Raw genomic sequence first — 13220 nt, 5'->3', positions numbered from 1 at the left:
GTTCTAGGATGATGAACTTTTGTGGTTCATGTTTAACATTGGTTAAGAACCAACTAGTAAGGTGATTAACTGGTTCTTTCTGTGAACATTTTATGTGAAAGTGGTGATTTAGGAGCCTTTGTTGGAGTGAATTTTAGCTAAAATTCTACTAAGCAGAGAGAATTGACAAGAGTAAAATCTTTGGTGCCATTTAACAGACTCTTGGGTGAAGTAGAAACAGAAATCAATGTATTGCTTTTTCTTTTTAGGTCCCAGAACAGCAGTGACAGATCACATTGATTACTACTTCAGCTTTTGGTGAAAGAGGAATGTGAGTTCAGTTGTTTCATAATGTTTTTCTTAATTAAAGTTCCGGGAAGATGAACTATCTGTGAGGCAAATAACAAATCAATAATACTATACCATAAAAATATTTACTAAAGAGCTGTTTATCTGCAAAATGTGTCATATAGTTGTCTACTTTTGTTTTTAGCATACTTTCAGTCTTATCAGTAGAGATTAGTGACAGAGAAAACATCTCTCATCTTTTAGCTTGTGACTAGCTTCTAAGATAGGCTATTATTCATTTCCCCTGTGAAGTTATATGACAAGCGTGAAATTCTGAGCTGAGACATGGATTCAGCAATTCAACAGTTGGATGTGTTTTTACATTGTCAGGATACACCATTCTAAAACATTACCTGCAGTTTTTAGTGCTTACATTTCAAAGCCTTTTCAGTAAGAATTTTGAAACATTCAGTGACTAAAAAAACTTAAAATTGCTCTCAGTGTCTTTTTAAAAATTCATGTTTTAAATCTTCCAAACCTGCCCAAAACAGTGATAGGAGCAATAATAAATAAGGTCTGGATCATATTAAGCCATACATGCTGAACACTCACTTGAAGAAATATGTATCTTATTTTTCATAGAGTATATGTACCTTACAAGGAATATTTAAAATTATGGATACAGTTTTCTTGCATTTTTACCTCTGTAAGTTCCAGCACAACAGATCCAGCAACAGCCAATATCAAGCCAACTCCTGTTGTTTCTACTCCAAGTAAAGTGACAGCTGGAGCTATGGCTGGGAATAAGTCAACACCGAGGGCTAGTATCTGCCCAGTGGTTACACCTGCAACAGTTACAAATCCAACTACCACCCCAACAGTGACAGTGATACCCAAGACACAAGTAGAATCACAGGAAGGTTTGTAACATAAGTGTGATGGGACCGACAGCTTACTTAGTTATTTTGAGAAGATGACAGTAACTTCAAAGGATAAATAAGGCATCTGAGTGGATATTAACATTTTGAAGCATATGCCTTTTAAGATACTTGTGCTTAAGTTTTTATTTTATTTTTTAAATTTTGTTTATCTTTTTGCTATAATAGGGATTACTGGGCCTCAAGCATGATAGTCCACTACTCAAAGTACTCTACCACTGAGCTATATTCCCACCCATCCCACCTTTTTATAAATTTCATTTTTTGTGACAGGGTCTTGCTAAATTGCCTGGGCTGGCCTCAAACTCTCAATGCTTCTGCCTCAGCCTCTGAAAAAGCTAGGCTTACAGACATGTACACCACACCAGCCAGGATACTTGTTAATGCAACAGATTTCCTCCTTCTCTCTCTTCTTTTCTGCTTTGCTTTGTTTATAAGGTAATGAAGAGGGAAAATCTATCCCTGTACACATATGGCATGGAGTTTTAGAACCAAAGTGTTTGCTTCTGATGGCTAACAAAGATGATAAGAAATCTTCTTTGAAAAGCATAGTAAATGGCTAGTTTGGTTCAATCCAAATAACACTTTTCCCTAAAATTATCTGAGCCTCTCCTTTCTTTCTCCACTTTGTTCCCATGTTACTTTATTACTCATTACAGCAATTAAACTTTGTATTTTATTTGATTTTATAAATGACTTTTTACTTTACAGATTGAACTTTAAGTTATGAGTCTCATTTGAACCCTTTACCTAATTCCAAAGTAGATGTTAAGTAAAACTCTGCACAAAATATATTTCCTTAAAGTTGTATCTTCATAAATGTTAGACTTCAGTAAATGCTAGCATTCTGTCTTGTTTTGTCTGTTTGTGGGGGGAGTCTGTTTATTTTGTTTTTTGTGTAGTCCTGGGAATCAAACCCAGCCTCTCACATACGCTAGGCAAGCACTCTACCACTGAGCTATGCCCCTGGCTCCAAACTTGATGCTTGTGTTGTGATATTAATTAAAAACAAAATAACGCCTGATGAAAATTTCTAATTTGACTTTGAGCTCCTTAATTTTCATTAATTTTACTTGGTTTTAATTTAAATGGAAAAATAAATGCAAGAACTGTTTTGATACTTATTGAATTTAGCCAACAGATTATTGCATGCTATCATATTAATAACATAAATAATATAAACGTATATAGTCATCACTTTTACCCAGTGTTTTTACATAGTAAGTGGTAAGAAATATGTACACAAAAACTGCAAAATGTGGGCCCGTGGAGTGGTTCAAGCTGTAGAGTGCCTGCCTAGCAAGTGTAAGGCCCTGAGTCCAAATCCCAGTCCCACCAAAAAAAAACAATTTCAAAAACCACAGAAATGTGACATATACCAAAGAATGGAGAAATATAAGTCCAGTTTTGGTAAAGGTAGATGACTTACATTAAATACTATAATTATTTTTCAGCTATGCAGTCAGAGAGGGCTGTGGAACATGTTCTAGTTTTTGGAAGAACAAGTGGGTCTCTTTGTTCAACTAGTCCTAATGTCCAGCCTTCCACTTCTCAACCCATTTTAACTGTTCATCAGCAAACACAGGCTACAGCTTTTGTGTAGCCCACTCCACAGACTCATCCTCAGATCGAGCCTGCAAATCAAGAGTTATCCTCAAACATAGTCGAGGCTGTTCAGAGTTCACCAGTTGAGCAGCCTTCTACTTCCACAGCAGTGCTTGGCACTGGTGAGATATATTTTACAATGAAGTTAGAGTGCATTTAGAATTGCTTAGATATAACACATATCAAATAGAATGCATATATTCCTAATGTTTCATGTTTACTATTGAATTGGTTTTGATCCATTGTTTTTACCATTAAGTAAAAGTCTTTCTTACTCTCTAGTTCTAAACTTTTTGACTGGTTTTAGAAGCAAAACAACCACAAGCATTATATCTAATTTAATGCAGATACTGACCATAGCCTCTTTATATACAGTTTAAATGTTTTCACTTAAACTTTGTAAATTGCAATTATATATCAGTGTAATTGTAGTGAGTCAGATGTATTATAAAAGTTTTATTAGTGAAAGGTTAGATTAGCATGAAACCATTGAATCAGAGCTTAAGTTGCCCTTTGTTTAATCATAGATAACCAAGAAAACTTATGTCTATGAGCATTAATCTAAGACTTGGTTAATTATATTTGAATCTATATAATTAAATGCCTAATATGTCCTTTAGTTAAGTGACTGAATTAGCTATTTTTAAAAATGTTCTAAAATTATCTTTGTCCAAATGGAGTTAGTATCATGCTCTAATTCAAGATTTAAGTTGCATGATTTTAAAGTTTCAGCTACACCAAGTTCCTCTTTGCCAAAGCATACACGTGAAGAAGAAGATAGCACCATAGAAGCTTCAGACCAAGTCTCTGATGATACAGTGGAAATGCCTCTTTCAAAGAAGCTGAAAACTGTTACACCCATAGGTACTTATGTGTGTAAAGTCCTTTCTGTTTATTTTTATCAGTAGCAATAAGATGCTCTTTTCAGTGATAGCCGAAGACAAGTTAACCTTTTGGGGTCATAACACATTATCTGAAAAATTCTCTTATTAAACTTAACTAAAAAGTTTTCACCGATCACCCATACATTGTTGCTGTCTCCAATGGTGCTTTGTATCTTCACATATCTATGATTGGATTTGTCCCCATTTCAGTAAAAAACACAGAAAAAATAAGTTGAATCCCATTTCAAAGTTGTTTTTTGTTTAATTTGAGGAATAAGGAAGTTTTTAGTCTCATGGACACTTTGCACTCTTATCTACCATTTTTTCCTAAGATTAGTCAGGGGTTGGGCATGGTGGCTCATGCCTATAATTTGGGAGGCAGTTTGGGAGGCAGAGATAGGATGATTGTAGTTTGTGGCCAGCCCTGGCAATAAAGTAGCCAGGCATAAAGTAGCCAGCCATCTATAATCCTAACTACCTGTGAGTGAAGATAGGAAGACTGAGGCAAAAACTTGAGACCGTATCTGAAAAATAACTAAAGCAAAAAGCTCTGCGGGTGTGGATCTTGTGGTAGAGTACTTGCCCAGCAAGTATGAGTGCTTGAGTTCAAACCCTAGTACTGCCAAAAAAAGAAAAAGATTAACCAAAATTATGTTCCTTTTGCTAAAGCAAAACTAATGAGTTTGAGTTAGGTTTTGTCTGACACATTAAATCTACTAAATTAATTTTACTTTCATGAATTAGTAACATTCCTGAGTGACAGATCCTGAAAAGAATTTTGTCTTAATGTCTTATTACACTGTTGTGATTAATAAATTGTACGATACAATTTAGGAAGAAGCTATGACAGAGGAAAGTACTGATGGAGAGGTAGAGACTCAAGTGTACAACCAGGATTCTCAAAATTCCTTTGGAGAAGTAAGCAAAAACAGACTTAAAATATGCACTGTTGAGATAAATGGAAGCATTTGTCCTTTTGAAAACTTGTCTTTACATTTAATGAAACATTACTGGAATTGACCAGTGCCATTTCTGCTTTGTTTTACTTCTGTAAGTGTACTGTTCTCTAGGCTTACATGAAAGAATGTTTTCATTCATAGGTGACAAAGCTTATTCCAAGTCATGAGTTGTCTGAGTAAAGATTGATCCACCATTTTAATATTTGAAAGGACAAGAGTGCTGGTTGAGTCTTATTACTCCTAGTGCCTCACCTAGTACTTCCGTGTTGATTCCCTTTCAGAATTAAAATAATCCATGAAATGAAAAGTACTAGTGCACTTTCTCATGTTTAGAACTCTTATTGAAGCTCCTCCAGAGCAACCTTACTAGTGGAAATAGCATAGACTCTGAAGTCGCAAAGCTCTAGGGTCCATTCCTAGCTTCCCCGCTTAGAAGCTGCATGACTGACTATAAGTCTCATTAACCCTCTCACTTGCTTTGCTTGCTGGAACACTGTAACATATTAAGGTCACTAAAGCACCTAAAATAATACCTACCACATGTACTTATGGTGTTACTACTTTCCTTCCCTCCCCATAAGATGAGAATTCACAGTAATCCTTGACTCTGAAATTTATTGGCCAATTTAATTGTCGTAACGTTACTCTGTGGGTGAAGAAACTAATGCCCAGATAAGTAATGAGCCCAGGTTGACACGTTACTGGAGCTGGGATTTGAACCCAGGCTGTGCGGTTTCCAGCTATAACCTCAAGCTTGAAATAATTCTTCCTGTCTGTATAAACTTTCAGGATAATTTTATTGTGATTTTTATCTGTATAAAATTAAGGAATTTTTTCACATTAGCCCTAAGTAATTATAGACTGCAAGTGAATTTTAGTTTCTTTGATGAATTAATTTTACCACTTTCTTTTTACTTAAAAACACAAAGCTAAGCCTTTGGATACATAGTACTGTAAATGACATCTGTTTTATGTATCTATTGGAGTGTCTGATGTAAAGAACAGAAAAGTAATTTGAAAAAAATTAGAACTTTGACTTATGCTAGCTTTTTCTATACTTACACTGAAGGATACTATTTCCTATTTATAATTTGTTTGTTTCATTCTGAGCATCACAATGGCACTTAAGTTTCAGATTGCAGAGCATTTTGGATTTTCAGATTAGGATGCTCAGTATAGGTCCCTATTGTGGAGTTAGAAGGTTTAAAGTACTCAGCTTCAGGGGGGAAAGTTTATTTTAAAAAGACAATAAAATAGCTTACTTTATCAGTGTGTTTCTACTTTATCTCTAGTTTGGGAAAAACAGCATTTTAATAAAATGTTGCAGGCTCATGGACCTTTTGTCTGACTGGTCTGCAAGTGTATTGTGCATTTACCACACTGGCAATGGAGCACTTGAAATACAGCTAGTCCAATTGAAATAAATATAAAATATTCACTGCATTTTGAAGGCTTAGTGATAATTTAAAATTGTAAAATATTTGATTTTTACATCAGTTACATTGAAATAACATTTTGGTTTTTTATTGTTGTACTGCAGGTACATTGTGACATTTACAAAAGTTCTTACAATATATCATAGTTGAATTCACTCTTTCCATCATTCTCCTTTATCTCCTCTTCCCTCATTCCTGGAATAGTTCAGCAGGTCTCATTTTTCCATTTACATATATATGTACAGAATATTTCCACCACATTCAACCTCCTACTCCCTTTCTTTATATACTCCCCCTCCTACTGGTATCAACCACCAGAAAGGACCTGTTACCTTCCTATTTTCTGTTTTTGAAAAAAATGTATTTTTGTTTGCTTAAGCTAGCTCCATAAAATATACTACTAAAACTCATTTTACCACTTATCTCTTTTATTAAGTTTCTGGTAAAAAGTCTACAATTCTCTTGGATATCACACATCTACAATATCAGACTAGTAGTTTTGAATAGCCACATAATCTCCATATACGTTTATTCTTATTGAACTGTTTCTCTATAAGGTTTATGTAATATATTCTACTGGAAGACAGTAAAGAAAGTCAAGTTTGCCATATATTTTAAATAAATTCTCCTTTTAAACAATATATTTTTTAAAAATAAAATGTTGCTAATCCATAAATATCCTTTAGTCTTTACTTCAATCTGTAATATCTCACACTTTTAGGTGTATTTGACTTTTCTAATTTAGTTTGTAAATTTTGGACTTTTTCATTTTTAACATGAGTCACCCAGGGAGATTATTATCCCTATGGAAGACAGTGAAGAAACTTTCAATCTCTACAAATAAATCTTGGACCACTTCAGTCTGATCAGCATATGACTTTATCCCAGGCAAAGGAGATGATGTTATTGTAATTGACAGTGATGATGAAAAAGATGATGATAATAAAAACGATGGAGAACATGATGTGAGGAGAATTTGGTTTTGAAAGGATCCAGTATTTTTAAACTTCTTATTTATTTGTTTGTTTTGCAGAGAGCTAGGGCTCTCTACCACTGAGCTACATCCCAGCCCTTGGTTTTTTGAGACATGATCTCATTGTGTAGCCTAAACTGGCTTCAAACTCACAGTCCTCCTGTGCGCCTGAGTGCTGGGATTATGGGAATATGTGCCACCATGCTTGACTCAGTATTTTTAAACTACAAGATGAAAATGCATTTTAAATCTTAGATACTACCAATGTATTAGTGAATTCTGATTACCAGGTTCAGTAGATTACATTATTTTTCTCTTATCTTGATTATTTCAGAAAAGAGCAATTTATAATGAAAACAAACATAGAATACCAATAACAGAAAGTCCCAGTTTTTAAAATTTTGGGTTTTTTTTTTTAGTGTTTGCTGAGCCATTTATAATTTATTTTTGGTCTTAATCTTCTTGACAAATGTCTGAATGTGCCAAATCTCATCTGAATTTAATTATAAACACTATAGTTTCTGGAGATGAAAAGAAACAAAATTTTTTCTCCTCTTGGAGCCCTGTACTTATTTCAGAAGTTTTTGAGGTATCATCATTATTAAGTGACATTTCAGTGGAATTTCATACTTCATTTTGGGATTTATTCCTGCATGGATAGTTTCTTCATTTAGATTCTTTTGTTAATAAAGCAACATGTTTTTTAAGCTCCTGATATGGTATAATATTATTAATTTTCAACTTTATTCAAATTGAATAGAGTTAAAGTGGACCACTCGACACTTTGTGACCTACAATGTTTGCACAGTGCCATGGGAATAGAGATCAGAATTGATCATTACTGTACTAATTCCCTGAAGGGTCATAGCTGTGCTTTTGGTATCACTGAACTAATCCTATACAACTCTGAGGTTAACCCCTCTGTCCTGATCAATGATGAGTAACTTTAAGTCCTTAAGTGTGGTATTAAGATGTGCATACCATGTGGGCCATATCCTCGATCTTAATTCACATACGGGGATTCTTCCTTCTACTAGGATTGTGAAGAAGATGAAGAAGACAACAATGATAACAAAGATGACACTGGGATGGGAGATGAGGGTGAAGATAGCAATTAAGGAACTGGTAGTGCAGATGGTAATGACGGCTATGAAGCTGATGATGCTGAGGTAACTGGTTAAAATTTTGACCATTTTCTTTAAGAGTTTGCTTAGAAAATTTGCTGCTTTCCTATAATACAGAAAGGCCTACTTTATGCCTTTCCTTTGTTTGTTTGGTTTCATGGATTATTTTGGTTTTCTATGGTTTAGTTAATCATTTGGTCTGGTTTTTAAAGGTAATTATTTGATTTATTTGAGCTTAAGTAATCATGTTTTTTTCTTAGGAGGGTGATGGGACTGATCCAGGTACAGAAACAGAAGAAAATATGGGTGGAGGTAAAAATAATCAGAGAGCTGCTGATTCTCAACACAGTGGTGAGACATTACTAATCTTTTCTAAATTGAATATTTCTGAAAATATTTTCTAAACTAGAATAGTACTTTATCATTCAGGTAATAAAACTGTATTTAATATGTTGGGAACAAAGGACTCTTATTAAGTACTATATTATACTATGGCCTACATCCTTGAACTGCTGTAAAATTCAAACATACTGAAATTTCCAAGGTACTTGGAACAAAGCTACTTTCTGTTCTCATTAACTGGAAAAATTAAAACGGGAATGTGTAATAGATGCTCACGACCAGAAGAGGCCAGTATAATCAAGCTGCGTGTTTTAAGATTTGTGTATATTGGAGACTTGCGATGTTGTCGTGCAATAACTAATGGGGGGGAAAAGACTTTCTAAAATAAATATAGCATAACTTCTTCTAAATCTCTAAAAGAATGAGTCCTGAAGATCCATTGAAAACTTGTAAGCATTAAAGGCTTATGGAAATTACAGAAATAATTTTGTTTTAGTATTATTGCTTTAAAATGTGTTTTAAAGAATTAGTGATCATGTGGTGTAATTTTCATAGATTTACAGATAATAATATAAAGTCAAAACCAGTGGGGTAATGGGAAAAATGCACCTGGATTATTGTATATGTGTGGATATTTAAAAGGAAAAGGTATATTTTTATTTAATATAAGGCAAATGCAAGCAACTTCTTTTAAATTTTAAGAGAAAAAAACCAATGAATATTGAGCTATATAATAAACAAGTGTCTCTGTAAACATTTCATAGATTAAATGTTAACTCTGCCACTTTTTGCAGATTCAAGACACATACTGAATGCTCACTGAATATTCATGCAAGACCTTCTTTTTATTTTTTTCATTGTTGTTGCTGTTTTGTTTTGTTGGTTTTGCAGCCAAGCAAAAATAGGCCTAGATGTCTGGGTAATAGATGGATTATGGTACATTGCCAGAAGTTACTTAGGGCTTTTCTGAGCACCTTTACTTGTCCTAAATTCTTACCTAAACTTCCTAACTGTAGGTACATAAAGAATCTGAATCCTTGAGAAGTAAAGTGACTTAAGTATAGTCACAAAGATGTTAGAGCAAAGATAAGACTCTAGACCTCAGACTTACAAACTACTAAGTCTGTGACATCTTACCTACTTTTTATAGTAGAAGAGAGCTCTTTTGCTTTACAAGGTATGTAGAAAGCCTAGACAGAAGAGGGTCAATTGAACTTGAAATGTAGAAAAAGCAAAATAAAAAGTTGCCACTGTATAAGGCTTTCTCCATCCCCCTCCCTCACTGCCAATGTTATTTGTTACACTGGTACTCTGAGAGCTGACCTTTAAGTAATTTTCCCACCAAAGAGCAAAATAAAAAGTTGCCACTATGTTAGGCTTTCTCCACCCCTCCCCCCACAAATCTTATTTGTTACACTTGTACTCTGAGGTCTGACCTTAAGTAATTTTCACACCTTATTTCATGTGTTGCCATGATAACTAAGCTAAGTACTTTTTTACCATTATTAACAGTCTTGAGAATAACCTTACTTTTACTTGTATATTAAATTTGCTCCATTCACCAACAAAAAACAGACTGAAAGAGGTTAAGGGACTTACCCAAAGCCACACAACTCATAAGGGTTGTTATCTGTGGGTCCATAGCTTACAGTTGTTGACACACCATCTCACTAATTTACTTCTGGATATAGACGTGAAATGACTATTCTTCCTGGCAAGATGAGTATATTTGGGGATTGTCTATGTTATTTTGTGGCAAAATTTTAGTTCAAAATAACCTTCTTTTCCTATAGGTGAAGGAAATACAGGTGCAGCACAGTGACCTTTTCCCCAGGAGACAACTAGAGAACAGCAGCCATCACCAGCATTTGAAAGACAGACTCCTTGTGCACCCAAGTCACCAAGACGTCTACCCCATCCACTTCCCCCATGCCTGACCATTCATGCTCCACCTCAAGAGTTGGAACCACCAGTTCAGGTAGAAAAAAAACTGGCTGTTCAGAGAAATGAACTTTTAAAATATTGGCTTTTCTATCTTTCTATTAGGGATTATTCTTTTTTTCAGGAATTAAATTAAGTTTTTCAATGTTTTGGGTTACTTTTATAAGACTTTTTTAAACTAAAACTAATCTGATTTCCTTTCCTTGAATTATGGCAGTAGTTTACTTTTATAAATTGATTGAAATTTGGAAAGATAAGGCTTACTAGAAATTGTATATAAATTGAAATATATAGAAACTGAAATGATTGTAGTCATAGCAGATAAAATTGTGGTTGCTGTTTCTTCAGGTTACAAAAGATGATTTCCTTGAATTTTAAAGTAAAATGCTTTTTGGCAGCTCAGTAACATTGTTTTTTAATGTTCTGTCTTTGGAATTTCTGTTGTAGTTTTTTCCATCTTGCTTGCAATCACATATTTCTACTTTTAAAGTTGATGAAAGAGTGTATGACCCTTCATGTGTTTAGGAAGTAGCAGATTTGCATATATATTAACCATAGGCTCTTGCAGAACACAGTAGGAAAAGTATAATGCTTCTATTAATCCACTGTGAGTTTTGCCCTGGAATATACTATGTTCAAGACTAATTAAGTACCAATAGTGAAAATCACTTCATTATTTCAAATACAAAGTCTAAAGGATCATGTATGGATGCCATGACATATATTCAACTTACCAGTTTAAAAGTAGAATTGTCTTAACTGGGAAACAATTGATAAGAAAGCAGTATTGCTACTTGAATTACAAAGACCACTTAAGCCTTAAAATCCAAAAGTAACATTTTCAGTTAAGGAGATAGGAATAAAATTAATTTATTATACAAATAAAATAATAACATAAGTTGGTTTTAATTTAAATATTGGGTAATATTTTGTGTGTTGGTTAATTTTACTATAAATTTGGGGTCGGGGACAAGTACTAAGGTTTGAATTCAGGGCTTTGTGTGTTCTTGGCAGGTGCTCTCCCACTTGAGTCATGCCCTATAGCCCTTTTTGCTCTGGTTATTTTGGAGATAGGGTCTCAATTCCTGTCATCGCTGGAAGAACAGGTATAAACCACCATGCTTTTTTCCATTGAGATGGGAATCTCACAAGTGTTTTTGACTGGACAACACTGGAGCCATAATCTCCTTGATCTCAGCTTTCCACAGAGCTTGGGTGGCAGGCATGCTCCACCATGCCAGGTGATTATTTGAAATGGGGTCAATGGTGATCTTCCCAATCTCAGCCTCCCAAGAGGCTAGAATTACAGGCATGAGCCACTGGCACCTGGCTTGGTTAATAAAAATTTTTTATTCATTACTGTAACTTAAAATTTGTGTGTTAGGCATACTGATATATTCTTGCAGCCCAGTTACTCAGGAGATAGAAACAGGAGGATCATGGTTTGAGACCAGCTTAGGCAAAAGTTAGCAAGACCCTGTCTCAAATACAAACCAGGAATGGTGGCACACGCCTGCGGTCCCAGCTACTTGGGGGTTTGAGGTAGAAGGATTGTGATCTGAGGCAAGCCCAGGCAGTTAGCAGGAGACCTATCTGAAAAACAAACTAAAAGCAAAAAAACTGGGGGCATGACTAAAGTGATAGAGCACTTGCTTCCCAAGTGCATGGCCCTGAGTTCAATCCCCAGTACCATCACAAAAAAGTCACTGATTTTTTTAAATACAAGAATCTATCAGTTTTTGAGAAAATATCTTGATAACTACAAAACTGCTAACATAAGCAGTTTTATTGCCAGATTGAAAAGCTGTATTTATTGCTTTTGGGTGTTTGGTTTTTTGCCTAATTCCTCAAAACAAATACAATCACTCTTTTTAAACATAGATGATTCGGATGACTAGGAGGCAATCTGTAGGACATGAGCTTCAGTTGTCTCCAGCAATAGATGGCATGGTAAGTATCTTCCCATCGTGTAAACTGTGTGAATAGCTCATCTGCTTGCTGTTGTGCCTGCTGACTATGTTTTCTGCAGCAACATCTTTTTAATGACGAAGATAGAACAGTTCCACGTACTCCAACTCTTGTCATGCCGCATCAACTGATGGATTTCCTGAAGCTTTTCAGTAAGTTAATGAAGGAGAAACATATTTCATGATTAATCAATTTCTTTCTGTTTCCCCATTAATTTGCTTATTATTTGATTTGTTATGTGCTGAGTCCTTTACTGTGTACTCATCAGCACTTGGAGTAGGAGGGTCGAGAATGTCATGTTGGGGAAAATTACACAAATGCAAATGAAATACATGTGCTTCTATTAAGAATTTTAAATTGAAAGAAAGTTTAGCAATTGCTAAAAGGATGGTGTTTGTGGTTAGAATACTTATGTTTAAAACTAGCTTTACTGCTTTTTCTCCTGAGTAACCTTATTCTATTTATTTATTTATTTTTATTTTATTTATATTCATTTATTTACAGATGCATACATTGTTTGGGTCGTTGCTTCCCCCTACACCCCACCCCCTCTTCCCCCCCCTCAACCCCCCTCGCTTCCAGGCAGAATCTGTTCTGACCTTATCTCTAATATTGTTGGAGAGAAAACAAAGGCAATAATAAGAGAGACAAAGCATTTTTGCTAGTTGAGATAAGGATAGCTCTGTAGAGAGATTCCTAGCTTTGCTTCCATGTACCAATGTGTTACATCCCACGCTAATTCATCTCTTACTGACCTTTTCACTAGTTCCTGACCCCCGTCTC

At 34.8% G+C, this 13220-nt stretch overlaps 1 pseudogene; it reads left to right on the top strand.

Moving 5' to 3' along the window:
- The window catches only part of LOC141416262 (nucleoprotein TPR-like), a 33838-nt pseudogene extending 21245 nt beyond the window's left edge, over positions 1-12593 (top strand).
- The last annotated feature ends 627 nt before the right edge of the window (positions 12594-13220 follow it).

This window comes from Castor canadensis, chromosome 14 (assembly GCF_047511655.1).
Source record: "Castor canadensis chromosome 14, mCasCan1.hap1v2, whole genome shotgun sequence".
Lineage (NCBI taxonomy): Eukaryota > Metazoa > Chordata > Mammalia > Rodentia > Castoridae > Castor > Castor canadensis.
The sequence above is the reverse complement of the archived record's forward strand: the minus strand, read 5'-3'. Positions and strand labels throughout refer to the sequence as shown.